This window comes from Delphinapterus leucas, chromosome 8 (genome assembly GCF_059928025.1).
Source record: "Delphinapterus leucas isolate spDelLeu-1000000601 "Yukka" chromosome 8, BTC_Dleu_Yukka2, whole genome shotgun sequence".
NCBI lineage: Eukaryota > Metazoa > Chordata > Mammalia > Artiodactyla > Monodontidae > Delphinapterus > Delphinapterus leucas.
In genome coordinates, this window is record NC_143136.1 from 34,955,144 (window position 1) to 34,981,156 (window position 26,013).

Sequence of the window (26,013 nt, forward strand, 5' to 3'; positions counted from 1 at the left end):
GAATGACTATCAAAACTCACAGCACAGTTGCAGCACTGGCCGGCATTAAGCGATACTCTCAGGAAGAGGACAAACAAAGGGACTCACGTCACTTTTCCTGTCGAGCGAGGAAGAATCATTTTCTCCCCCATCCAGGCGGCATTTTCCTGTTCCTTTCTGTTGACAACCATTTGACTCCTAGGATAGTGAAATGCCTTGAGATGAAAAACTTTTTAACATGTAAATGGGTGTGTGCCTTGAAGGGTTTGACAATTTAAATGAGGCTCCAAACTTTTAAAAGTCACTTTTGGTGGTTTCTACTGGAATAGGGGTAATCATAAGATCTTCCTTTTTTTTTAACTTTATTTTTTAAATACAGTGATACAGATAAATATATAGAATATATAATACACACACAGTATATATTATATAGCTTAAAACAATAATAAAGAATATGGAGAAGCATAAAAGAAATAAACTATCATTACTCTATTCCACTGATATTTTTATGTAATATATATTTGTACAATAGTTATAGTACAATATAGTTTTTACTTTGACTTTTTGTTCATTTATTTGCCTATCATTAAAAAGCCTTTAAAATATAATTTTGCTGATTGCATAATAGTCCATCTTCTGGCTCTTCCGTAATATAGTTGTAAAATATGCTATTGATCTATACTTAGTGGGTTTCTTTTACATTTTATAACTACAAATAACATAGTGAACATTTCTGTTCATTACATGTACAGCTTTGTGTACATCTCTGAATTTTTTCTTAGGTGAATTCCTAGTTGTAGAATCAATTGATAAGATGCTTTTCACAGCAATAATAATTTATCCATTCTCTAGTATATACAAGACTCAACAACATTGAGTATTATCATTTATAAAGGGACCTTAAAAAGAGAAAAAAAAAGAAAGACAAAAGAAAACCGTTTTGGAACCAGATCTTCCCGACATTTGTGATCTGCATGGGACTGACTGGGAATGAATGGACAATCAATGAATTTTAAAGCGGGTTTCCACTTGCTGGTTCTTTCATTTCCCATTTTCTCCAAGCTTACCTCTTGTACCTTCTTCCTCAAATAGTCTCTCCTAAGTTTCTAGTAGAATACTTTCTTCCAGATACTTCAGTTCTCTGTCTCTGCACAAATGTCTCAGGCTGGCAGTTGTGCACAGACAGCTTCTTCTCTGTCCAAGAAGCAAAACCAGCTGAGCGAAGCCAGTAGCGCTTCCTCTTTCACTCAGAACTCTGAGCGCTCTCATGAGTGAGAGATAACAGAAGAAGTCAGTCTTCTCTTGCCTAATAAATGGGAGCCTTGGGTATTCCCACCGGGGCTAGGTTCCTTTCACCCATTAAGGTCCCTGGGGCCAGTTGGCTGCAGGGTGGGTCTCTGACTGTATTTTTGCTTTTATCCCCAGAGTCTGTGCCTGGAAAGATGGATAACATCCATATTCCAGAGGGAGAGAGGTTGCCTTTAACTTCCTTTATTTGTATTTCACAAGTGTTTTCCTATTTACACCAGCAATTCGATGGGTTTACAAGATATTCATTTTCTCAGCTTGTCACCTGCTGGCTCCCCCATGTGGCAGTAGAAGATGGGACACTCACTGGGGACCTGGCTGGCTCTGGGGAGTGGGACACACCTGCTGGTCTATTTCCAGGCCCTCATCCACTATTTGTGGAGTTGAGGCAAGAATACAAATGGAGGCCCCTGGCCTGTGGCCTGCTGCCCTTCCCTCCCCACCCTGGCTCTGTTCTGTACCGTGAAGGGCCTCACACACTTGTGAGCCAGCCTGCGTGTCCAAGCTCTGTCTACTCGTTCCCCAAACAGCTAGTCTTTGGCCTCAGGGTGCACATGCTGCCTGTTATGATCTTCCTGAGGAAGATGGACTTGGGGAAGAGACTTGTGCCTGGGAATGGGGTCAAGAATGTATCTGGAGCACAGTCTAGAAAAGGGTGAAGGCTTGAGGCAAACAAGTCACTTTGGCCCCATGGCCTCCTGAGATTGGCTGGAGGAGGACCAGCGAGGGGCTCTCCAAAGTTTGGAATCCCCCTTGCTTGTACTGCCTACATCCATCCTGCCCTCTGTAGAGGGTGATCAGATGTACTTGTCCGGTTTCCCTGGCAAACACTATTCATAGTGTGGACAGCATCCTCAATACAGTAGTAACTATTTGTTGAGTTCTTACTAAGTGCCAAGGAAGACTTTGTTATGAGCCTTCAATTTCTCATTTGATTTTCACAGCAGCCTAGTGCGGTATCGCTCTTTGGTGGGGGAAACTCCCTGCACTCTGGTACTTGGGGTGAAATTTGGATTCCACTCTAGATTTTTGGCTTCTTTATCTGCTCACACTTTCCCAGCTGGTTTGGATTCTTGGAACTAACCTTGCCTCCCCAAAGCAAATTCCATGTCTTTGCTTGTCTCCTTGGGTTTCCTTGAGCCCTCCTACATGTCCTGTCCCGAGGCCTTGCTGAACTAGCCACGGAAGATGCCTGGCTGGCTGGCTAGACCACCCAGCTTCCCAGTGGTGTGATGTAGAGCATCAAAGGTGGTGTAACGTTCACCCTTCTCTCAACAAAGAGCTCAAACTCCCGTGAGTTAGTTGGAGCTAACTCAATTGGTCTTCCTTATGGTCTATTTAGATGGTCTAAAAAATTAGGGCTTCCCTGGTGGCGCAGTGATTGAGAGTCCGCCTGCCGATGCAGGGGACACGGGTTCGTGCCCCGGTCCGGGAAGATCCCACGTGCCGCGGAGCGGCTAGGCCCGTGAGCCATGGCCACTGAGCCTGCGTGTCCGGAGCCTGTGCTCCGCAACAGGAGAGGCCACAACAGTGAGAGGCCCGCGTACCGCAAAAAAAAACACAAAAAAACAACTCACCTCCTGTGCTCCCAGCCTGGACCAGCTGTCACTGTCATTCTTGCTCTGTAGGTTGCCCCCACAGTCCCCTACTCACCAAACAAAAGGTCCCTCCACTTGCAAGAATTGGCCGATACCCAGTGCAGTGGCATAGATTACCTAATCAGAGAAGAAGAAAAGTTATCAGTATTCTCTGTTTTTACTGACTTTTAATTTATTTTTCTTTAGAAAATTGAAACAAACACTGGTGTTTTGTTTTGTTTTTGAGAATATTTAGATAGCCACTAGGCTGTTCACTGCTTCTTTTCTCCTTAGATAATTATCCTTCCCACCACCTCAATTCCAGTTTTATTCTCTGTTCTAAAGAAGATGATAGTCTATCTGGTGAGCTCAGTTGGATCCATCTATTAAATTATTTATTCATTCAACACGTATCTATTGACAGCAACTATATTTCAGATACTATGTAAGATGCAAGCGATCCCAAAACAAGAAAATGTGGCCGTTTCTAAGGCACCATATGAGTGAAGTGTAATGCCCCGGACAGGTTGTTAGTAGTGCCCCTCAGTGGATTTTAGGTCACTGCATCAGAATTTCTGCTATTTGTTTAAAACGCAGATCTCTGGCCTTTCTCCAATTCTCCTAAATTAGAACGTCTGGGTCCCGGTGGAGGAATCTGCATTTAAGAGGCCTGCGGGTAATTCTATTGCATGGTAAAGTGTAAGAAACTCAGGTTTCCACAGATGAAGGCGTGGGAGAGGGTGGGTTGGAGGAGGGTCAGTGTGGAATCGAGTTCATCGGGGGAGACTTCACAAAGAAGCTGGGATTGAAGGACGAGAAAGCAATGGATTGGTGGAGAGCAAGGAAGGGGCATTTGGGGTTCACAGCGCAGCACAAGCAGAGGTGCAGAAGTGGAAACATGCGGAGGATTGAGGGTTGAGAGGAGACTGGCCAGCAGGGACTCATGTAGCTGAGGAGGAAGAATGAGTTTGGGAGGCCAGCTGTTGGACTTCTCTGAATGCCGGGTGAAGGAGGGTAGGCGTGGCCACACGAGGGGTAAGGAGCTGCTGAAGGACCTCAAATAGTGGAAGGACCTAAGGAAGGCAGGGTTTTAGGTGATTTGATCTGATTTTCTGCAGTGGAGCAGAGAGAGTAAAGGAAGTCCACCGGCAACTGGCAGACTAGGAGAGTGTGTGGTGCTCACCCTTCAGGCCTCAATCTAGGGATTTGTATATCTATGGTGTAACAGATATCTGGTTTAGGGATTGTTGACAGCTGAACGTGAGCTTTATTGATCCTGCAAAAGGGATATGTTTATGAACTCCTCTTTATTTATTTATTTGGCTGTGCTGCACCGCTTGTGGGATCTTCGTTGCCCAACTAGAGCTTGAACCCAGACCCTCAGCAATGAATGCAGAGTCCTAACCACTGGACCGCCAAGGAATTCCCATGAACTCTTTAGTAACTTAAGCCCATTGCAAATTTTAAAGGATCCCTTCGATACATGAAGGGCTGTGTTATGGGTTGAATCGTGTCCCCCCGCCCCCGAAGATACGTTGACGTTCTAACCTCTGGAACCTGTGAATTTGACCTTATTTGGAAATCTGCAGTGATGCAGATGTAATCAAGTTAAGATGAGGCCCTACTGGATTAGGGTAGGCCTTAATCCAGTGACTGGATTGTAAGAAGAGGGAAATTTGGACACAGACACACAGGGGAGAAGGCCGTGAGAAGATGGAGGCAGAGACGGGAGTGATGAATCTCTTAAGTCAAGGAACGCCAGGACTGCTGTCCACCACCAGAAGCTAGGAAGAGGCAAGGAAGAGTCCTCTTCTAGAGCCTAGATTTCAGACTCTTCACCTCCAGAACTGCAAGAGAAGGAATTCCTGCTGTTTTAACACCCCCAGTTTGAGGTGCTCTGTTATGACAGCCTGAATGAAGGCAGCCACATAAGTCACTGGGTAGAAAAGTAGGGTGTCAAGATGCGGGTGTGGGCCACGCGTGCTCTTTAGTTCTGTGCAGCAAGTGCTCTGATGAGCAGATACACCTTGACGTTCTTCTCTGCTCAGGGGTGAAAGCAGCTACTTCAGAAACAACCGAGGGATCCCTGAACGGGGCTGGGGTGGCATTGTAGGTGGGGAGGAACAGGCTGACGCATGACCCCACCTGGCTTTGGCGGGCAGTGGGCTTGTTCAAGTCAGACCTACCCCCCCAGGGCTGCCGGCAGCTGCTCCTCTGAAGGCTGCGGGTGGCTCCTGGGCAGCGTGTACATGGACATCACCATCCCTGGGGTGCAGATCCTGCACCGGGTGCCATGGCTCTCGGCAGTCCTCTCCTGGAAGGACACAGGCATGGTCACAGGCCCTGCCTTCCTGCTGTCACCGCCTCCTGCCAGGGTCCACATCCTGTGTCTCTCTTGTCATGGTGGAACCCTCTCCCTGAGCAGTGCACCCTCCCCTTGGGCAGGGTGGGCCGGCATCCCCTTTCCTTCTGGAGGAGGTGACCTGGAAGCCGTGTTCTAGCATTACAATTACTTCTCAAGCTCGAATGCCCAGATCCTTCTAATTGGGAATTAGCACGCAACCTCCATTCCCAGAGAGAGAAGAATTCTCCAGAAATCAGTAATTATAAGGAAAGCGTGTGTAATTTCAAAAACAGTTTCCTTGAGCACCCCTATTTCTTTCCCAGCCTGGTTCTGAGCATGGGGTCACCTCTTTCTGATTAACTTGGAGACTCTCCACTATGGACCTCATGTTACTTTGTTCTTTAAATTCTTCTGGTGTGGCTCAAAAGGAGCTCTGCTTTCAAAGGTCCACGATTTTGGTCTGTGTTCTAGATCCTTGCTATTTAAAGTGCAGTCCGTGGACCAGCGGTGTTGGTTCCACCTGCGGTCTTTTAGGAAATGTAGAACCTCAGACCTCTGCTCCAAACTTCTTGACTCATAATCTGCATTTTTATTTGCGGTACGCGGGCCTCTCACTGTTGTGGCCTCTCCTGTTGTGGAGCACAGGCTCCGGACGCGCAGGCTCAGCGGCCATGGCTCACGGGCCCAGCTGCACCGCAGCACGTGGGATCTTCCTGGACCGGGGCACGAACCCGTGTCCACTGCATCGGCAGGCGGACTCCCAACCACTGCGCCACCAGGGAAGCCCCTCTGCATTTTTAGGAAGCCCCTCTGCATTTTTAACAAGCTCCCAGCTGATTGATTCTTGGGCATATTAAAGCCTTGCTCTGGATTCAGAATGTAGTATAATTCTAGGATTTGGGCTTATTGGCCTTGGGGTGAACATCCTCTCTGACCTTCTCAGAGACTCTAGTAAACTCTGCTGGGTCTTTTGCCTTTGTTGACCTTCCTGGAATTGACTCTTATGTGGTTAAATCCAGACTCCTTCTTCCTGGAAGGACTCGCAGTGTTAATGGGTCTGGACTTATGACTCTCCAAACCCCTGTGACAATGACAGAGGAACTGGTGTGTTTATACCAGTGCATGTCACAGTACTCTTAAAACTCCACGCCAGAGGGAATAATCCTGAATTTTACCCTGTTATCCTCAGAGGTGTTTTATTCAATGCACAATGCTCTTTGTGCAATATTTATTCTGCCTCACAGTCTAATTGGCATTAATCCATGTTTTGATCATGCTGTTATCATTCAGGCAGAAGAAGTAAGAAGAAAGATAATCAGCTAATGAAATGTAGATGGATTTCTAGCTTTCTTTTAAATCACTTAACAGATATTATTATCTTGATCAATATGCATCCAAAGCTTCTACTTACTGGACCACAACCTAGAAGCCCCAGGAGGCACAGTCAACACAGCGCTGATTACAAAGACAGAGTTAAGAAATGAGAAATTTAGGATGTGCTTTTACCTGCATGGGGTGAAGCCTCATTTTGATGCTTCCAACACCTCTCACAGTGGTGACAGCAGCCCCACACAGAGAGCAGATGGGCACCAGGCACACGGTGACAGAGAAGTGTCTTATATGAGAGGCACAAGGAAAATCCGAAGGAGAAACACAGCTCTGCCCTGTGGGGAATGTGGGAACCAAGAAGGGCATCAGAAACCACCCCCTCTCCCTGTCACTCAGCCGAGAGGATGGAGACCTGGAGGAGTGCCTGGGAGGAAGAATTTAGAGTCCTTTCTGCTGACTCTGTATTATCTATAAGAATTGGGATCCTTAGGGGGAATGCGGGCATTCTGAACCTCAGAAACATTTTCCAAGCCTAGAACAGACCCACCTGGGTCTGGTCTCAGTGGGAATGGACTCGTGTCATCAGGAATATAGTTGGATGTCAACTAGTAAACATTAGGACATTGATCCCATAACAGGTAAAAGGCGCACCTTTGTCTTTTAACTGTATTTGATAATTTTTTTGCTTGTTCATTTTAAACTCTCTGTATAAGGTCATTCAGTAGAGTTGGAAGGCCTGTGTCCTGAGGCCATTTCTTGATTTCTTGGGCCAGTGGATTTGGGAGCAGCCCAAGTCCTGGAATCTGGCCCTTAATGAGAGGCTGGAATCATGGCCCAGATCCAGCCCAACAGTAGAAAGAGCATTAGTGTCAGAGCCAGAAAACGTGGGCTCAAGTTGTTGTTCTACATACTAGTTGCATGACCTTGAACAAGTCACTTCATCCTTCTGACATCAGTTTCCTCATCTGTAAAATGAATGCTTGGCCTAAATTGCGGTTTCTTTCTTTCTTTCTTTTTTTTTAATAAATTTATTTATTTATGGCTGCATTGGTCTTTGTTGCTGCACGTGGGCTTTCTTTTTCGTTGCAGCAAGCAGGGGCTGCTCTTCGTTGCCGTGCGCAGGCCTCTCATTAAGATGGCTTCTCTTGTTGTGGAGCACGAGCTCTAGGCACGCGGGCTTCAGTAGTTGTGGCACATGGGCTCAGTAGTTGTGGCTCACGGGCTCTAGAGTGCAAGCTCAGTAGTTGTGGCACACGGGCTTAGTTGCTCCACGGCATGTGGGATCCTCCCGGACCAGGGCTTGAACCCGTGTCCCCTGCATTGGCAGGCGGATTCTTAACCACTGTGCCACCAGGGAAGTCCCTCTTTCTTTCTTTCTTTCTTTTTGTTTTGGCCGCACTGTGCCCATGCGGGATCTGTGGTATGCGGTATCTGCAGTATGCAGGATCTTCCCTTCCCTTTGTTCCCCAGGGATCAAACCCGTGCCCCTTGCAGTGGAAGCACAGAGTCTTAACCTCTGGACCAACAGGGAGGTCCCTTAATTGGGGATTCTTAACCTGGGATGCATTGATGGGCCTTGGGAGGTCCACAATCTCCCGGAAATTGTGTGCAAAACGTTATTAGTTTTTGTAAAAGCTCATAGATTTTATCAGCTTCTCAGAGGGGTCTAAGACCTAGAGAGAGTTAGAATCACAAGGCTGGAAGGTCTTTGAGATCTTCGTAAGCTGTGAGATGAGAGTGCAAGCCTGGTCTCTGGGCATCTGGACAGATACCTTATCTCCTGGGACGTGGGGTCTCGCTTAGACACCATCATGGTGCAGGCGCCACAGCCTCCTCTTCTGTAGGTGTACTTGGTTCCTGTCAGGTGCACTGGGAAGGGTGGTCAAGGAAAGACTCCCAGGCGGACATGTTGCCTCTATCAGAGCTGCCTTCCTAGGGTGTCACTACCGAGGAAAGTCTCCTTTGTGGGGTGAGGTGCAGATCTGAGAAGGCATTCGCCTGCCCGCAGGCCTCAGTCAAGGCCACTCTGTATCTTCCTAGCTTTGTGACACTGGACATAGGAACCTCTCCCTGCCTGTTTCCTCACTTGCAAAGAGCGAAAGGCAATACCTGCTTTATTTTCTCAGGCTTAGCATAAGCATCTTGTAGGATAACAGAAGTAAAAGCCCTTGGAAAAATCCTATTTCATTATAGGTATTCTTCTGGGTTCCAATCATGTAATTGGAAGAGAAACACTTATTTTTAGCAGTTTAATGTATTGCTAGTTTTGCCCAGTAATTTGTACTGCATTTGAAACCAAGTCAGTGACCCTTTGGAGAAAACTCCCGTCCTTATTTTCATATCCCACCTGGAGTGTCCCTCTGCTCCTGCTTGGTCCAGGTCCAATCCCAAGGCTCAGCCTCTGCACCTCTCTTTAGGCATCCTTCTCCCTGATTGTGGCCCATTTCCACACAGTTTATGGATTGGATGTAATTAACTAGACTGGCTAAGAAGACTTTGGAATCTTTGGCTTTTTTTTTTTTTAAGCCATATGGCTTGCTCATCTAAATTAAGTCATAACCATAAATGCTTATCAGAGAGGTGTGTGAATGAGTGGAGTGGGCTGGGTGTGACTGGAGAGCTTGTGCCCCATTTTAGATGGAGGATGACAGGCCCCACTCAGCTCTAAGCAAGACTGCTGCCAGGCAGGAAGGACTATCTTCCCATTTTTCATGAGAAATTCCTTTTTTTTTTTTAAAAATGAGATTTCCTAATTTTAAAACGTTGACAACGAATTAAAAACCATGTGGGCTTTTAAACAAAACTTGTAATTTCTGTATTTTTTTTTTTTTGGCTTCTCTGAGAGATCCATTAGATTTACCAATTAAAATATGTTTGCCATTATGAAGATCTAAATTTCAGAATATAGAATGGTGGGGAAAATCTGTTGTGAGAAAACAGATGTAGAGAAAGGTAATCTTCTCCTATGACACGTGCTCTTCCTGAATCTGGAGAATTTGGTTTTCTTCCAGGGAAGGGTACATGCAACACAAACCTCTATTACATAACCACTGTCTTGGGGATCTGGAAGGCACTTAAAGGAATAATTAGTGCTGAAAGAAAGAACTTAGCTTCTATTTCATGGCTATTAAATCAAGATATAAGAAACTCTGGGGAAACTTTATCCTCTCCAAATAGCTCAATTAACTTAATATCCTTAGAACCATTGCCAAAAGCAAATAGAGAGCAAGGACCACGGGACCTGGCTGTGTGGGGATGGAGAGGTTTGATTAGTTCTCATAATTGTAGCTGGCCTATGTTTTTTTTTTTTTTTTTTTTCGGTACGTGGGCCTCTCACTGTTGTGGCCTCTCCCATTGCAGAGCACAGGCTCCGGATGCGCAGGCTCAGCGGCCATGGCTCACGGGCCTAGCCGCTCTGCGGCATGTGGGATCTTCCCAGACCGGGGCACGAACCCGTGTCCCCTGCATCGGCAGGCGGACTCTCAACCACTGCGCCACCAGGGAAGCCCCTGGCCTATGTTTTAAGGCAAACACAGACACGGCCAAGACTTGGATCAAAAGGGTCCAGTTCTTTTGTAAGAAGGTCAGCAGGGTGACTTTTGGGTCCACATTCCTCTCGATCACCTGCACTGGAAACAGAAAAGAGAATATTATGGGAATTAAATGGGTGACCCAGAGGAATGCCTGTCATGGCCTGCTTGGTTTATGGACTGGGGTATATTAGGCCTGATTTCATTTGCCTCTCTTTTTGTGCTCTACAGGCAAACAACTTTTACACACATCTATGGAGTAAAAGATGCACCAAGCATCTGTGGCAACAGTGCTCTTATATGTGATTAGAGTTGGGAACCACCACTGAGTAAAGATGCCCCTGTGTTTTCCTCTAAGAGTTTTATAGTGTCTGGTCTTACATTTAGATCTTTAGTCCATTTGGAGTTTATTTTTGTATATGGTGTTAGGGAGTGTTCTAATTTCATTCTTTTACATGTAGCTGTCCAGTTTTCCCAGCACCACTTATTGAAGAGGCTTTCTTTTCTGCATTGTATGTTCTTGCTTCCTTTGTCATAAATTAGGTGACCATAGGTGCGTGGGTTTATCTCTGGGCTTTCTATCCTGTACCATTGATCTATATTTCTGTTTTTGTGCCAGTACCATACTGTCTTGATTACTGTAGTTTTGTAGTATAGTTTGAAGTCAGGGAGCCTGATTCCTTCAGCTCCATTTTTCTTTCTCAAGATTGCTTTGGCTATTCGGGGTCTTTTTGTTTCTATACGAATTGTAAAATTTTTTGTTCTAGTTCTGTGAAGAATGCCATTGGTTGATAGGGATTGCAATGAATCTGTAGATTGCTTTGGTTAGCTAGTGGGAAGCAGCAGCATAGCACAGGGAAATCAGCTCGGTGCTTTGTGATGACCTAGAGGGGTGGGATAGGGAGGGTGGGAGGGAGGCTCAGAAGAGAGGGGATATGGGGATATATGTATGTGTATGGCTGATTCACTTGTTGTACAACAGAAACTAACACAGTTTAGAGGGAGCTATAAGATAGAGAGCTATAAAAAAAAATAGAGAGAGCTATAAAACAAAAAATGCCCCTGGCACTTAAATTCTTCACGTTTGCTCTGCTATCTAATTTTGTGGAGTCTTTCAACCCAGTATTCTGTACTCTTGAACTACTTCAAATTGGGGAAGGACTTGGATGCTGTGTGTGTGTGTGTGTGTGTGTGTGTGTGTGTGTCTGTGTATGTGTGTCTGTGTATGTAAGTGTGAAGGGTCCTTGAGGGAAGAAGGCTGAATAGTAAGGGTTTCTATTCTGGCACCTCTGAGACACCTCCTGTGGGGACTATGTTTGATAACATCTGGGATCCTAAGACTTGGTGGCAGAAAGGGGAAGTGAGGGAGTTGCTACCGTCCTGGAGTGGTCCCTGAATGTGCCACTGGCAGCGTGGCCAATGGTGAGCCTTGTGGCCCCAGCTCAGGACCCAGGGAGGCTCTAGGAGAACACTAGAATTCCTCCCTCCCTCACCTTGAAAACTGGGGGCTTTGGCACTCTAAAGCCACGGAGGGAGCTTCTTTGCTGCTTCTTTCCCATTTGCTTATTTCCTTTCACTTTTTCTTTGGGTGTCCTGTAAACACCTCCAGCCATTTTGTTGCAACAGAGGAAAGGAAGCTACAGTGGGCCATTCATGTTTGGTTCTTCTTCCTCCCCAGAAGAAAAACATGAACTTGTGTAGACCTCAAAGAATAAAATAGTACAGGAAGATGCTTCCAAGTTGAGATATTACAATTCAAGAGCTTTCTGGATCTCTAGGGGCTGCTATCAATGAAAGAAGCAGCCCTCATCTGACTGCCCTTACTTTCATCCCAGGTCTTTTGAATATTTATTTATTTATTTATTTATTTATTTGGTTGCCCAGGGTCTTAGTGGTGGCATGCAGGCTCCTTAGTTGCGGCATGCATGTGGGATCTATTTGCTTGACAAGGAATTGAACCTGGTCCCCCAGCATTGGAAGCGTGCAGTCTTAACCACTGCGCCACCAGGGAAGTCCCCCAGGTCTTTTGAAAGCACTTAATGAGAATGTGGTTGGATAATATTTTTATAATCTAGCTGATTCCACCCCTACCACACAACCTGTGTTTCCCCTAACCCTTGACTTATTCCCTGTCCGGGCTGCAGCCACTTCATTCTGGGCTCATGACTCAGAAGGGATGCGGGACAGAAAATAGAGGAAGGAGGCTCCAAAGCCCTAGCCAGTGGAACAAGTGAGTAAGGACTCAGCTTGTAAGTGAGAGTTTTGGAAGAATGTTTGGTGTCTGCTGGCAGTGGAGACTGGATACAGGAGAGAGAGTTAAAATGAAAGTCATGAGAAGGTAGAGGCTCTGCTCTATCTCCTTCCTTGGGCCAAGCCCCCACATGAGGCAGGGGTGGAGGTACCTGACCAAATTCCAGCTAAGCTCATGGGATGGGAAGGCTGAGGGGCCCTGGAGGACAGGTGGCAAGACCCCAGAGAAGCTGCATGCCTTGGAGCACAGAATGGTCCCTTGAGAGACTCATGAGAGGAACAGGCCCGGCAGAAGGCACTGAGGGTTAACTAGTGGCCTGTGTGGACTGATGGTGAGGCCTGGAGGGGTGGCTGCCAGGGAAAAGTGTTGTAGAGTTTCCTCCTGCAATTCAACTGCAACTCAGGGAAAGGGGGGGCCTGGAAATTGACTGCAATTACACGTCAACTAATTCTGTATAATGGAGACTCAACAGAAAAATTAAGTTCAAAAAATAGAAAAATAAAGAGCGCTCCATTTCTTATCCTTCTGAGTTTGAGAATCAGTATATGTTGCTAGAATAGAGGGCCTCCAGTATATCAGGCCCAGTGCTAAGGGCCTCGTATAAGAATTTAAGAGGTTCCTAATCAATGAAAGAAGCGTCTCTCTCTTAATCTTTACAATAGTCATAACGACGGGCACCCTGAGGCTCAGGGAGGTGAAGAAACTTGTCCAGTAAAAGGCAGAGCCGGCTTGGAACCAAGTCTGTCTGACACCGAGGCATGTGCCATTACCCCCAATGCTTTACCGCCTCCCCACATTCCCAGAGGCCGAGCCTGGGTGGACTGGATAACGGGCCAAATTAGCCTGGTTCCCAGCCTATGGCTTCTTGTTCCTGATTGGAGCGGTCTCAACCCACACAGGCCACAAGTGCTCTCCTCACATTAGAAGTTTCCTGTTGTCTCTGCAAACTATGGTAGTGATACCCAACCCTTAACTTCCACCCATTCACAAAGAAAACCAATTCATCAGATCTCGATGGGCAAGGCATTGTACCCATAGATAAAGTTTCACCTTCCAGCTCCAAATGGGAATGCTCTTTGGCACCAGCTGCAGAAATGAGCAGAAAGGATTTAGGTCTGAGCAACTGAAATCTCTCCCTGTGTGGAAGCAGACAGCCTGGAGCCCCAGAGAGCAGGGCAGGGGGTGGAGACTCCCTTGCTTCGTGGCCTTTTAAGTCAAGGACACCTGTGTGGCCCGGCCTCCTAGCTCATGCCTCACTTTGCCTCCCACCAATCCTGGCTTTGAAGCTTGCTCGTGAATAGCCCACACCTCTTCAGTGTGAAAACCATAAACAACTGTTTAAACTTAAACCCACTCTGCATGCTGCTTCCGCCCCAGGGGCATGTCCTGGATGCACTTCCTCCTTCTCATGGAGAGCTAGCAGTGGGCTTTCAGAGACCTCCCACTTGCCCCAACGTTTTTCTTATTCTAGCTGCAGAAATGTCTCCTCATAGGAAATTGCATGGACAAGTCCAGTCTGTGCCCTGAAGTGGAGGTGTAGGGTGTTGCATCCACCCAGCACCTTGATGCCCTTCCTCCTTCCTCCTGGCCCACAGGATTATTCCATTGGAAAATAATGATCCAGTCTAGGTAACCACTCAACAGATAAATAAACTGGGGCCCACCTCTCTGAGCGCAGCTTCACCGCTTTCTCCCTTGGTCATCGTCTCTGCCACACTGGCCTTTCCCTGCTTCTTGAATGTGCTGAGTTCGTTCCTGTCCTAGGCCTTGGTGCATGTTACCCGTTCCGCCTCGACTTCTCTTCTCTCAGATGCTGGTATGTCTGTGCCTTCTTGGTACTTGGGTCTGAGCTCTTCCCTGACTACCCCGTCTGAAGGAGCATGTCCGTCACTCTCCTAACAGCTCTGTTTCATTTTCTTCATGACACTCAGTCCTACCTGACGTGGATGCTTCTTCTCCTGGTATTTGCTTTCTCCACTAGAATGTAAGCTCCCTGAGGGCACCACTGTATCCCAGGCCTGGAATGGTGCTGACCACAGAATAGATGCCCAATGAGTACCTGTTAAGTGACCAAAGAAGGCTCTTCCATGCTGCAGTGATAGCAACCCTGTTCCTGTCCAGCTGTGGTTGTTTGTCCTTGTATCTTCCCTCCTTCTCTGTTTACCATCAAAAAGCAGCATCAAACCTCCCTTCACTGCTTTCTCTCAATTCCAAAGGCATCTGCAGATCCAACCAATTGCTTCTTTACTTTCTACTTAATAAACCAGGAAACCAGTCTCTAATCTGCTACTAACAGTTTGTTGGCTTATCAATGTTCATGTCTCATTTTCCCAATTAGGTAATAAGCTCCTGGAGGTTAAGCAGCTGGCTGTTTCCCCCACCATGCTCAGCATGGATGACAACTTGTTCATTGCAGGGATTCATGAATGCTTGACTGATTACCCCAAATACTTTAAATGAAGGAGGCATTAGTGATCATTCATTCATTGGCCCAGCAGTTATTAAGCATCTACCTTGCACCAGGCACTATGCTAAGTGGTAGAGGCACAGTGGAAAATAAGATCTACATGTTTTCTTCCTCCGAAGAGTTTATAATTAGTAAGAGAGACAATTAACATGTAATTAAATATCAACCATTGTGAGAAACATAGAACAGGGGAATTAGCTTTGTCTGGGGAGAGGGATCAGAGAAGGCTTCCCTGAGGAAGGGACATGTAGGCCCGCAAGATGACTAGGAGTTGATTCCAAGAGAGTTGGGAATGGAGGGGAGGCAGGCTGGGGGAGAGGGAGAGTGGCATGTGGAGACGGAGGCCCTTCCTCTGGCTGCTTCCACTTAGGGGAAAACCGACACAGGGATTGTTTTAAGGGTCCACACAGTCTGTTCACCATCTTATTCTGCCCTTGTGGTTTTTGTTTGTTTGTTTTGCCTCTGCCCCTGGCAGTGGAAGCATGGAGTCCTAACCACTGGACTTCCAGGGAATTCCTTCACTCTGTTCCTTAAAACAGAGCAGCCAGTGATCACAAAAAGCACACAATTCCCATTTATAGGAGCGCGGATACTGCCAACGAAAAGCATAAATCATGGTGTTTCAAAATACTTATAGGAGTAACTCCTTAAGAGTCAATATAAAACACAAGCATTTACTGGAGAAGATCACTTTTAGAGTACTAAAGTCAAATTACGGTATTAGAGTTGGAAGATATAAATACTATGGATTAGGGAACCAAATACATTCATTGCTGGGAAACTGGAAACTGACCTTGAATGGCTTTAAAGAAGTGTTTTTCAAACACGTTTCAGCAGGGAAAGTTTTGCTTGAATGGTATCTTGTGAAGTGTAAACAAATTATTAAGACGGTTACTGCTTATCCTGGAGGGCTATGGGTGAGGCCTGAAGTCCTCTGGTTTTCTCTCCTTCGGAAACCCTCAGGGCTCTGGGGAGCTGAGTGTAAAGATCCCTCATGGCAGAGGGAACAAAGGTTGTTCACAGTAGGAAGGTAGGAGGTTGTCTCTGCCAAGTTTTTCTGATTCTCAGATCTCGTTCAAGACAACAGGAAAAAAGCAACCACTGCCTTTTTTTTTTTTTTTAATTTCTTTCCTTTTAAGTGGGTTGTTCCGGTGGGTGAGAGAAATGCCACATCTATTGACCCAGGTGCTTGTACGTTTGTTATAAAAAAGGTCTTATGAGTTACATCAAAGAATCCTTGTCACCCAGGGAAAGAATTCACATTGGAAATGACACCCCTCCCCAACAATTCAAATGAACTTATTTCTGGGAAAAAAAAATGTAACCAGTCTTGCCTGCTGATGTAAATGGAAAAGTACTTGCCACTACTTCTGTGTCCCTGGGGGGCTGCTTTCTGTTGCGAGCTCCTCAAAACCTAAAGATGGAACACTGGCAAGCAGACCAACAGAGGGTGCTTTTAGGAACCCTAGGTTGGTCATTACATGTCTATGTTCCAGGCCCTCCATTCTCAACCTCTTTGACTGTGAGGTCCCTTCCCTGACCCTCCCAGCTCCAATCTTCCAACCTCTGTGGAGCCAGGTGGCTGCTGGGCTTGTGGGAAGCTGAGTGCCAGTGAGGCCTGGGCTGTGTGTGGGGAGAGGTTCCAGGCTGGGGGAAGAACCTGGAAATCTGCACTTTGAGAACTGTGAATCTGGAGGAGTTTGGTCCTTTGGGGTGCAGGTGTGCCACATGGGCCATCCAAGCCCTTCCTTCCCAATGGTCTGGGCGAGTATGAGGGGAGTCAAGGGAGCTGTAAGGCTGTAAGTCTTCCTCGGTTTCCTTAGAAGGGTGCTGGCAGGCTTCCTGCTTCTGCCCTGCCAGCCCACCGGGTGAATCAGGATCACTTTGGCTTCTATAGCCTGGTGCTTCTTAGGGTACTCCAGTAACTAGGTTGGAGCCCAGTAAGCTGACAAATATATTCAAGGGGGCCTGTGGTAGATTGAGCTGCATGAATTTCCCAATGTGATCTTATTTGGAAACTGGGTCTTTATAGATGCAATCAAATTAAGGTGAAGTCACACGGGATTAGAGTGGGCCCTATAAGGGCCCTTATAAGGAGAGGGAGATTTGGAGACAGACAGACATACACGGAGGGAAGATAGACATGGAGGCAGAGATTGCAGTGATGTGTCTATAAACAGGGAATACCAAGCATTGCTGACAACCACCGCAAGCTAGCGAGAGGCAAGGGACACTCCTTCCCTGAGCATTCAGAGGAAGTATGGCCCTGTTGACACTTTGATTTCAGACTTCCAGCCTTCAGAACAGTCAGAGGATACATTTCTGTTGTTTTAAACCAGCCAGCGTGTGGTAATTTGTTAGCGCAGCCCTTGGCAACTCATACAGACCCAAGAGTTAGAGGGACAATTATTCAAAATAGAGCACACTCAGCAAAAGGGAGCTGTCGGAGGTGACAACTGTCAATTTGAATTAAAAAAAAAAAAAGATCCTTGAAGTGCAGCCCTCATTAGGGCTGCCCCTTCCATCAGAGGCCCAGTGTGCAAGGGCCTGGGAGGCAGAATGATTTCAAAGGAGGGGCTGCTGCTGCCTTGTGCCCGCACTGTGGGCTCCACTTCCTGTCCAACTGGTTAGGTGAGGGCCTTTGGCTGCTCCAAGCTGCACAGCCTCCACCTGCCTGCTGAGTGTACCAGCTGGGGCGTGGCTACCTCTGCCTGTTGTTGAGGGATGGAGCCACCTGGAGCTGTGCTGGCCACCAAGCAGAGAACAGCCTGGGGCGGGACAATGGTAGACAGCCCCCTCCAGGGCAATGCCCAGCAGAGGCATCAGGCCCAACTTCTGCCCAGCAGAGCTGACGGGGTGGGACCCTGAAGGCAGTCCCAGCAGCTCCTGAAGGCAGGTCATAGCCCCAGTGGGCCTGGAAGCTTCTAGAGCATCTAGCCAAAGGGGATTATTCTAGAGCATCTAGCCAAAGAGGATTATTCTAGAGCATCTAGCCAAAGGGAATTATTCTAGAGCATCTAGCCAAAGGGGGTTATTCTAGAGCATCTAGCCCAAGGGGGTTATTCTAGAGCATCTAGCCCAAGGGGGTTATTCTAGAGCATCTAGCCCAAGGGGGTTATTCTAGAGCATCTAGCCCAAGGGGGTTATTCTAGAGCATCTAGCCAAAGGGGGTTATTCTAGAGCATCTAGCCAAAGGGGGTTATTCTAGAGCATCTAGCCAAAGGGGGTTATTCTAGAGCATCTAGCCAAAGGGGATTATTCTAGAGCATCTAGCCAAAGGGGGTTATTCTAGAGCATCTAGCCCAAGGGGGTTATTCTAGAGCATCTAGCCCAAGGGGGTTATTCTAGAGCATCTAGCCAAAGGGGGTTATTCTAGAGCATCTAGCCAAAGGGGATTATTCTAGAGCATCTAGCCAAAGGGGATTATTCTAGAACATCTAGCCAAAGAGGATTATTCTAGAGCATCTAGCCAAAGGGGATTATTCTGGAGCCTTAAGGATTTGGACATCTCTGGACCCGCCATCCTTTTCTTCTTTCCTATTTCTTCCTTTTGCAATGGAAATGTCTATTCTATGCCTGTCCCACCATTGTATTTTGAAAGCACATAGCATGTTTTATTTTCTATGTAGCAGTTTGCCTGCATGAAAGAAGGACATGAATTCTGTGGGGCAGGGGTGGAATGCTATGGTCTGAATGTTTGTGTCCCCCCAAATTCATATGTTGAATCCTAACCCGCAAGATGATGGTATTAGGAGGTGTGGGGCTTTTGGAGGTGATGAGGTGATGAGGGCAGAGCTCTCATATAGTGCCCTTATAAAAGGGACCCCAGAGAGCTCCCTTGCTCCTTCTACCAAGTGAGGGCACAGTTAGAAGACAGCAGTCTATGAACCAGGCAGCAGGTGCTCACTGGACACCAACTCTCTGGTGCCTTGATCTTGGACTTCTGGCCTCCAGAACTATAAGAAATAAATGCTTGTTGTTTGTAAGCCACCTGGTAGTATTTTGTTATAGTACCCAATGGACTAAGACAACCCCTGCCCCCAAGACTTTCTCAAGAAAAAAACCAACCAACCAACTAACAAACAATTCAATCAATGGAGGAAGATTGGGGAGATGTGTCTACAAGCCAGGGAACACCAAGGAAGACACTCTCTGTGAGCTGAAGAGAGATCTGAGTCTAGAGATTGGAAATTCTCCTCAAGTTCCAGGCTGGATTGAAGAGAAAGACACCATCTGACATCTCCTGACACCATTTTCCTACTCCAAGGATACAAAGAATTTCTTACAAGGTACTAGGTTGAAAGATCAAGTTTTCTATGAAGGAAAAAATTTCAGCCTGGCGTCAAACTTCTCGCTGCCACGTGGACGGTAGAGGGTGGGAGACTAGCAGCTGCAGGTTTGGTTTCTGAGAGGAGAGAAGGGCAATAGATACCCTGTGGGTGGAGCTAAGTATTCCTGCCAGGGTAACAACCACCTTACCACCTGAGAAGGATCAAACAGAAAACAACCCCATTGAGAAATGTGAAGAGGAGAGGAAGCCTGAATTATATAAATATGTGACATTATATTATTTGTTATATATGTATAAATAAATAGAAAAATTAAACATTTTAGATAATTATAAGATATAGAAATGAAATAACTATTACTACTTAAAAATAATGACTAGCAGATTGGATTAGAAAAATACCCACCCTCCACCCCCCAAAAAAAAAATATATATACATATACTAAGAAACATGTTTAAAGTGAAAAAGAAAGGATGAAATGTAGATGGGTGAAAGACATAACAGGCAAATGTAAACAACAAGACAACTTATTATGGAAGAGAATGGCAAAGATTAAAGCTCTATCACTGAACAAAGCACCAGGAACAAATGTATTTACAGATGAATTTTACATAATTATTAAGATAATGCCAATGTTATTTAAACTCTCCCAGGTCGTATACAATAGAAATTATCCCCAATTCATCTTATAAACCTAGCAAAATGTTAACAATGAAACCCAACTCAGACAGTACAAAAAATTGTAGAATAGTTCTGTTTATGAATGTAGACACAAAAATTCTAAATAAAATATTAGTAAATAGGATCCAGCAATGCACTAAGGGATAATACACGAAGTAAGGCTTGTTTCTGGGACACACATGCAGTTCAATATCAGAAATTTATCACATTTTAAAATTTAACTTAGTTTGTTACATCAAGAAAATAAAGGATCAAAATTAATCAAATTGATAAATGCTATTAAGTTACTTGATAAAATTCAGCAGACATTCCTAAGAAATACTCTAACTCAAAGAGAACAGGAAGAAACTAGTGAATAAGTGTATTTACAAAAAACAATAATTAATATTATCCTTATAGGCAAAAATAAAAAAATTCAATTAAAATCAAGGATTAGCTAGGGATGCCCTTTCTTACCATAATTGGATAACACTGCCTTGGAGGTTATAACAGATGTAGTAAAATAACAGAAAAATGAGATAACTTGTATAAGTTGATATAAACATTGGAAGAGAAGAAAACTCGATTTAGTGATTGGATATAATATAAATATTGAAAAACTAATAGTTTTTGTTATTATGTAAATACACACTTAAAAATGGAAGTGGAAGGACTTCCCTGGTGGTGCAGTGGATAAGAATCTGCCTAACAATGTAGGGGACACGGGTTCGAGCCTTGGTCCCGGAAGATCCCACATGGCGTGGAGCAACTAAGCCCGTGTGCCACAACTACTGAGCCTGTGTGCCGCAATTATTGAAGCCCTTGTGCTTACAGCCCGTGCTTCGCAACAAGAGAAGCCACTGCAATGAGAAGCCCACGCACCGCAATGAAGAGTAGCCCCCGCTCACCACAGCTAGAGAAAGCCCGCGTATAGCAACAAAGACCCATCGCAGCCAAAAAATAAAAAATAAAAATCTTAAAAAATAATAATAGGACTCCCCTGGTGGCGCAGTGGTTGAGAGTCCGCCTGCCGATGCAGGGGACACGGGTTCGTGCCCCGGTCCGGGAAGATCCCGTATGCCGCGGAGTGGCTGGGCCTGTGAGCCATGGCCGCTGAGCCTGCGCATCTGGAGCCTGTGCTCTGCAACGGGAGACGCCACAACAGTGAGAGGCCCGCGTACCGGAAAAAAAAAAAAAAAAAAGAAAGGACTTACATATGGCTGGAGTAGAATGGTAGAGAGAAATGGAAAAAAAGAACAATGAGTTTTGCATAGGACCTCCAAGAGACACTCACTCTCCATTTATTTTTCTCATTTCAGGGAAAGAAACCTTTTTACTCATCATAAGATGATATACTGACTTATGTAAACCACCATGGGGTAATTTACCCCAGTGATTCTCAACTGTGTGAAGTTTTTAAAAATACAAATACTCTGATTGCACGCCAGCCTAATTAAACCAGAATCTCTGGGATGCAATCACTCCATCACTTTTCAAAACTCCTCAGCTGATTCAGATGTATGGCCAAGTTTGGAAGCCATGAGTTTATGCCCTTGTCTTGACCATCTCTCCCACACTAGAGTCTGTATTGATGACATGGCAGATGTGTTAGCACTAGATTCTCATCTCACTGGTTGGGAATAGGGTCCAGGCTTCATTAGTCCAATTTAGTCTCTTGGAAGAGTGCTTGGTGTACAGAGCAAAAGTGGACCCTGGGTTCACTGTGCAGTTTTGTTTTTTGTGTCCTCCAGTCCCCCTCCCCCGTTAAGCTTACTTCCTCTTAATGTTATCTCGCTCTCCTTTTTTCTCTCAAATTTTCCAGTGTTCATTGCTCTCCTGTCTTACCCGTATGCCTCCTCCAGGAAATAGAGGCAAGAGTTCCCATCACCACCCAGACCATCCCTACTCATCTATAGCTGCAGTCAGCCTCATCCCCATTCCAGGCCGGGAGGGTGAGGAATCCCCCCACCTCCTCCCCTGTGCTCTGGATCCCATCTATTCTTTCTTTTTTTTAACGTTTTATTTTTTATTATTTAAAATTTTTAAAAAATTATTATTATATTTATTTATTTATTTATTTACATCTTTATTGGAGTATAATTGCTTTACAGTGGTGTGTTAGTTTCTGCTGGTGGCGCAGTGGTTGAGAGTCCGCCTACCAATGCAGGGGACGCGGGTTCGTGCTCCGGTCCGAGAAGATCCCACATGCCGCGGAGCGGCTGGGCCCGTGAGCTATGGCAGCTGAGCCTGCGCGTCCGGAGCCTGTGCTCCGCAACGGGAGAGGCCACACAGTGAGAGGCCCGCGTACCGCAAAAAAAAAAAAAAAAATCTTGCTTCCCATCTATTCTTGTCTCCCCATGGACTTGCTCCATTATCAATTGCCTTCCTAAGCTCTTCCTTTCTAGGGTCTCATTTCCCTAAATTCCCTTGAATTTAAGAGTAAAGTTCAAGTGTTTTTTGTGCTAAAAAATATCCCCAAATCATTGTCTCTCTTCACCTAATAGCCCATCTTTCTCCCCTTCTTAGTCAAGTTTCTTCAAAAGCTGTCCAAGACTTCCTGGCCCTCCAGTCACTCCTGTCTGTACCTCACCATCTGTACCTCGCCTTCTAGCCCCACGGCCCTGCTGACAATGCTCTGGGAGCAATCTAATGGCTCTGGGCCACTCCCTGGCGTTTCATACTATTGCACTTCTACCATCTTGGAACTTTCTCATCTAGTTGCTCCTCTTGGTCTCCTTTGTGAGGGTGTCTTTCTTTGCCCATTTCCCTGTCTGTTGTTCTACAGTGTCCTGCACTTAGAAGCTCTTCTCTGGTTCCTGCTACATTCCAGACAACCAGGGCTGAAAACTTGCCTTCACCACTAACTGGCCCTCATGACATTGACAAGTTATTTAACCCTCTTGCCTCCGTTTCTGCTTTTTTCAGTATGAGTGATACTCAAACCTATCTCAGTGTTGTTTTGGGTACTGAATATGATAACATATGTAAACTACTTTGAACAGTGCCTCACGTTCAATAAATGTTAGCTATTTTTATTATCATTTTTAGTATTTATGTTGATAAAGTCGAATAAACTATAGCTCCGGGTGAGACCTCTCCTCTGAATAACAGACCTGTCGACATAGATACCTGTGGACAATCCCTCTCAGGTGTCCCATAATTACTGCAATGCAATGCGTCCAAAGCTAAACTCACTCCTTTTCCCTCCTCTGCTTCTCCTCTTCCTAATCTGTGAACAGCATCACCCAGGGACCTAACAGAAAAACTTGGGAATCATGCTAGACAACTCCCCCACCACATTCAATTAGTGAGCAAATTTACATTTTAGGTCAAGGTGGCCTAAAATGCTCAATCATGTAGCATGATTTGAGGTCTCACTCAGCCCTTCCAGGGGAACAACTCTTCTAGTGTATGTTGACCTAACTCTTCTGCCAGGACAGTGTATCACCTCTTTGTGTTAAAGGCATTGTTGCCTGGCTCCCACTCTGAGATCTCCTGCTCAAAAGCAAAGGAAGTAGCTATACAGCAATAGAGAGCATGGCCCTGAGAGATTGGCACACAGGACAGATATACTCTGATGGGAAGAAAGTCCATGGGAAAGATCTGGAGCTTGGGACGTTGCAGGAGAGCAGGCCTGGAGGCCGTGTGAGCGCGATGGACACCTGGAGAGAGGAGAGGGGACATATGGACAGGAAGTGGAGGCCCTGCACTCTTTCCAGAAGTGCTGGGGCCAACACAAAGGATACTGGATCTTCTTGGTCTCGGGGTTGTATCTTGACACCATGACGGTGCAGGCACCGCAGCCTCCTCCCCTGCAACCATACTTCATACCTGTAAGGTGGACCGGAAGGAAGGGAGTCAAAGAAAAGAGGGGCCCAGGCCGCTCTGCTTTCCACTGGTTTCTTCTTCGGATACTGATAACAAGTAAGTAGTTTTCTGGAGTCTTCCACCAAGATTTCCTGCTTAGAGAGTTGTTCTACTTTTTTGCATATAAATGAGCTAACTGATGAAAGGCGAGAAGAAATCCCTACAGACCCACACTACACTGCTTTATCTGAAAACCCCGATGCATTTCTGAATGCAACATTTTCTGGATTTTAGAAACATAGTACAATCGCCCTCCAGGTGGGGCTAGTGTTTGCAATCAAACACTGTTTCTGCAGTGAGCCATATGTATATTCACACTGAGTGGGACACATGAAGACTACAAAAAGCCTCATGCCAGTTAGATCAGAGTCTGCATCCCAATGAGTATGAAAAAGCCTGTTGAATTCAGGGTTGTGGACGATGGATTCTGGACTCGTGTTATATTATTGCTGTGGAAGTGCTGGCAGATGGTGCATGTGTAAAATTCAGAAACCCCCATTGGGAAGTTAAACTTTCCCTGGTTCGGCAATGTAATGCTTTTGCTTTCTTATGGGATTAGAGAATATTAATTGAATAATCTTGGCTCCTGAACCAGTAATGTCAACAGCCTCTGTGTTCCCCTTCCCTGTAAGACGCTGGCATATTTTCACAAAGAAACAACAAACAATATATGTAAATCCCCTGCTATAGGTTCTATTAGAATCTACTGGAATTTGCTTGGGACCTTTTCTGGGTGAGGTTTAAAAAGGACTTCATGGATGCAGATTATACTTGGCTTGGGTGGAGTTTGAGACTGATTTCATCTTGGAAGTTGCTGCCCATGAAGAAGTAATACTGGATCAGGACACCTTGGAGTAAAGTGCTGAGATTCTTTGCAGAGGTTCAGAGGGGCTGCACACCCACTTCCTCTGTTCTTTGGTCCTCAGTCTAAGCCAGCTCAGGAAAGTCAAGCTTTCGGCCTTCAGGCAGGGTCATGTGGGTGATACCTAGTGAGAGTGCACCGTTGACCAGAACAGAAAAGGCAGAGAAACCCTTTCTCTTTGCCTTTGGTGTCCTGACATTTCCAAGCAAAGGAATCCAGGAGCCGCCTGGCTCAAAGATGGAGGCAAATTTTCACTTTTCACTCTGTCAGACCTTAAAACAGCTCTGTGCTGCACATGTTAACGTTGCCTTGAGTGAAAAGTAAAAAGTCGATTCAATTGGCTGCTTTGCCCTCTGGTCGTCAAACAACTCATTTGATGCCACTCCCACCAGAAGTGTCTGACTCAAGCAGTTTCTTCCATATTCTGTTGACTCATCCTAAAGCTCATCATTAGGTAGGGTTGCCAGATAAAATATAGGACACCCAGTTAAATCTGAATTTCAGATAAAAAATGAATTATATTTTAGTGTATGTCCCATGCATTCAAATTCAGATTTACCTGGGCATACTGTATTTTTATATGCTAAAGTTGGCAACCCTACATAAGTCAAATACAAACAATAATATATCAGAAGTTTATTTTTTGGTCCTTTAAGAAAAGAGCTTTCTGGGGCTTCCCTGGTGGCGCAGTGGTTGAGATTCTGCCTGCTAATGCAGGGGACACGGGTTCGAGCCCTGGTCTGGGAGGATCCCACATGCCGTGGAGCAACTAGGCCCGTGAGCCACAACTACTGAGCCTGCGCGTCTGGAGCCTGTGCTCCTCAACAAAAGAGGCCGTGATAGTGAGAGGCCCGCGCACCGCGATGAAGAGTGGCCCCCGCTTGCCACAACTAGAGAAAGCCCTCGCACAGAAACGAAGACCCAACACAGCAAAAATAAATTAATTAATTTAAAAGAAAAAAGAAAAGAGCTTTCTCAGTGCCCCCAAGATACACAGCCCTACAGCATATCCAGAAGTTACCCTGAGACTAAATGCTCATGGCCAGCACGGGCAGTTGACCATGGAATTTCCACTGGCTTCTGGTCATCCATCAGTGAGTGATTGTGTCCCACGTGCCAGGCAGAGAATGTGACGTCAGGGTCAAACTTGATTCTTTGCCTCAACGATCTCACTCCTCCTTCATCTCTTGCTACACCGTCCCATCCCCACACCCAACTCTTTACATCCATCAGAATAAATTGCTTTCAGTTCCTCAAAAGCAATATATTCTCTCGCCTCTGTATCCACCTCAGCTCGCACATAACACCAACAAGGATACCCTTGCCCCTAAGACTTCCCTTTGCCTAGCAACTCCTATATAACCCTCCTCTCCTCCTTCTGTCCCCAAGCCTGCTGTGAGTGCCGTGCCCGTGTCCCGACAACATGGCACTCATCACGCCCGCTGTCTACTTCTTCACTGGCTGTTTCCCTCACTAGACCGAGGGCAGAGGCTGTCTTCTAGCTTACTGTCATTTGAACACCTGGTGCTTGGTAAAATTCGTCAACTGAA

The 26,013-nt window shown here is 45.9% G+C and overlaps 1 pseudogene; it reads right to left on the minus strand.

The window, feature by feature from the left end:
• Nucleotides 1-14,117, minus strand: part of LOC111171715 (aldehyde oxidase 2-like) — a 72,302-nt pseudogene extending 58,185 nt beyond the window's left edge.
• Nucleotides 14,118-26,013: the final 11,896 nt, after the last annotated feature.